This window comes from Anopheles funestus (assembly GCF_943734845.2).
Source record: "Anopheles funestus chromosome X unlocalized genomic scaffold, idAnoFuneDA-416_04 X_unloc_154, whole genome shotgun sequence".
NCBI classification, from domain to species: Eukaryota; Metazoa; Arthropoda; class Insecta; order Diptera; family Culicidae; genus Anopheles; species Anopheles funestus.
In genome coordinates, this window is record NW_026045099.1 from 24,339 (window position 1) to 27,500 (window position 3,162).

Below are 3,162 nucleotides of genomic sequence, written 5' to 3' on the forward strand. Positions count from 1 at the left end.
ACGCACTGCTCAGGATCTGGCCCTGCAAACAGCCCGCACTAAGCGGGTCGACGTGCTGCTGCTGTCAGAGGTGTACCGACCTCCAGAGGGCAGCGGAAACTGGACGGTGGATTCGTCGGGGAGAGCAGCTGTGGTGGCGACCGGCCACCTTCCGATCCAGCGGGTCTGGCGCTGTGCCATGCCCGGGTTGGCTGCTGCGCAGATTGGAGGGGTGGTCTTCATCAGCTGTTACGCCCCTCCACGTCTCAACGCCGGCGAGTTCGAGCAACTTCTGGAGGCGGTGGAGTTGGAGGCCCAACCCCACCCTCGCATCGTCCTGGCAGGCGATTTCAACGCCTGGAATGAGGAGTGGGGTAGCCAACGTACCACCCGGCGCGGTGAAGAGCTGCTCGATACAATTCGGCAGCTTGGGCTTGTGGTCCTGAACCAAGGATCGGTCCCGACGTTCGTGGGCAACGGAGTCGCCACTCCCAGTGTCGTGGATGTGTCTTTCGCGAGCGCATCCATTGCTCGTCCAGACACTTGGGAGGTGGCAGCGAACACCACTTCGTGCCACTATACGGCGTCGGACCACCGGTACATTTTCTTCACCGTGGGGCCTCCAACTCTTGACCAGCAGCGACGACAACAGCAGCAGCACCAGCAGCAGCAGCACCAGCAGCAGCAGCACCTGCAGCAGCAGCATCGTCACCTGAACGGGAGGCAGCAGCGACAACAGCAGCAGCATCGCCAGCGGGGACAGGGGTCCTCTTCGTCGTCTACCACGTTTCGGCACGCTGGCCGTAGATGGAAGACGACGCAGTTTTCGGTGGAGGCATTCGCAGCCGCACTCCAGACGGCCGGTTTTCCGGAACGAGCCGTCAGCCAGGAGGGGATGGTCGACGCCATGCTAGATGCATGCGACGACACGATGGAGCGCGTCACCATGTCGCATCGTGACCCCCATCGAGACCTCTTCTGGTGGACTCCGGAGATCTTGCGTCTTCGGGAGGAGTGTGCGGCCGTGCACGAGCGGATGCTTCATACCACCGACCTGCAGGAGCGCAGCATCGTGGCTGCACATCATCGGTCGGCGAGGAGAGCCGTCGAGAAGGCTGTCCGGGCCAGCAAGCGAGCGCAGCTCGATGAGCTGATTCAACAGGCGGAAACCAACGAGTTTGGGGCCGGTTATCGGGTGGTCATGTCTCGTCTTCGTGGCTGCTTCGTGCCACCTGAGACTGACCGTGTCGTGTTGGAGCGGATAGCCAACGATCTGTTCCCGACACATCCGCCTGTTGACTGGCCGGACGCTGAATCATCGAGCGTCGACACCGAGGAGCGGAGTTCTTCGTTGACCCCTGTCACCGTGGGCGAGCTGTTGTCCATCGTGGGATCGATGGCGAACCGGAAAGCGCCTGGACTGGACGGTATCCCCAACGCGGCGGTTAAGACGGCCATTAGGAAGTACCCGGAGGTTTTCGTCCGTTTGTACCAGGACTGCCTGGACCGGGGTGCGTTTCCAGCGCCCTGGAAGAGGCAACGACTGGTACTGTTGCCAAAGCCTGGCAAGCCTCCCGGGGAAAGCTCCTCCTACCGGCCGCTGTGTATGCTCGACGCACTCGGCAAGGTGTTGGAGCGCCTAATTCTTAACCGCCTCAACGAGTTCCTGGAGGAACCAGATGCGGAACGGCTGTCGGACGGGCAGTACGGTTTCCGGCGAGGCAGATCCACCATCAGTGCGATCCAGCGCGTTGTCGAAGCGGGCAGGACGGCCATGTCCTTTCGCCGCACCAACGCCCGAGACAAGCGCTGCCTGATGGTGGTGGCACTTGATATCCGCAACGCCTTTAACTCTGCGCCCTGGCAAGCCATCGCCAACGCGCTGAGGGACAAGGGGGTACCGTCATCGCTGCAGCAGATACTGAGGAGCTATTTCGAGGACCGGCGGCTGGTTATCGACACCAGCGAGGGCCCTGTCGAGCGTAACATCAGTGCGGGCGTTCCACAGGGTTCCATTTTGGGACCCACGCTTTGGAACGTGCTGTACGACGGGGTCCTGGGTGTCCAGTTGCCTGAGGGGGCCGAGGTTATTGGCTACGCTGATGACCTTGTCGTCTTGGTCCCCGCAACGACACCCCAAGCCGCTTCCTCGACTGCTGAACGAGCCATCGCGGTAATCATGGACTGGCTGGACCGGAACCGTCTCTCGTTGGCGCCAGAGAAGACGGAAATGACGCTCATCTCCACCCTGAAGCGTCATCCGGTCGTGAGCATCAACATCGGAGGTGTGGTCGTGCAATCCCAGCGCTCCATCCGTTATCTTGGAGTTTGGTTGCACGATCACCTGTCATGGTTGCCGCACGTTCAGCAGGCTGCAGCGAAGGCCATGAAGGTCGCGGAGGCCGTCACGCGCCTCATGCCGAACCACAGTGGACCGAAGTCGTCGCGTGCCCGACTGCTGGCGGCCGTAGCGGACTCCATCCTGCGCTACGGGGCCCCAGTATGGTCGGAGGGGCTGCAGCTGCGCCAATGCCGTAGATTGGTGCAGCGCGTGCAGAGGACAACGGCCATTCGTGTGTGTCGGGCTTTCCGGACGGTGAGGGGTGAGACGGCCGTGCTGCTGGCCGGTCTCATTCCAATATGCCTGCAGATAGAGGAGGACAGCAGGGTCCATCAACGGCTGAACGATCCAGCCAACGAGATCTCCAGGTCTGGCGTTCGGGAGCTGGAGCGTGACCGGACGTTTGAACAGTGGCAGCAGCGGTGGGACGCGGATGCTGCCAGCGAAGACGCCAGTCGGTACACTCGGTGGACGCATCGAGTGCTACCCGACGTGAGGGCATGGCAGTCACGGAAGCATGGAGACGTGACGTTCCAGTTGGCGCAGGTATTGTCTGGCCACGGATTTTTCCGTGACTACCTGTGCCGGATGGGCTTCACGTCGTCCCCGGACTGCCCCAGATGTCCTGGCGTTGCCGAGACGGCGGAACACGTCGTATTTTGCTGTCCGCGTTTTGCCGCTGAACGAGAGGTGCTGTTCGAGGCGGGGAGATCGAACCAGATCACCCCCGAGGGCTTCGAGGCAGCCTTGCTTGAGAGCCCGGAGAGGTGGAGCGGCATTTGCGAGTTCGTCGCACGGATCACCGACGAGCTGCAAGATGGCTGGAATGCGGAAAGGGAGGA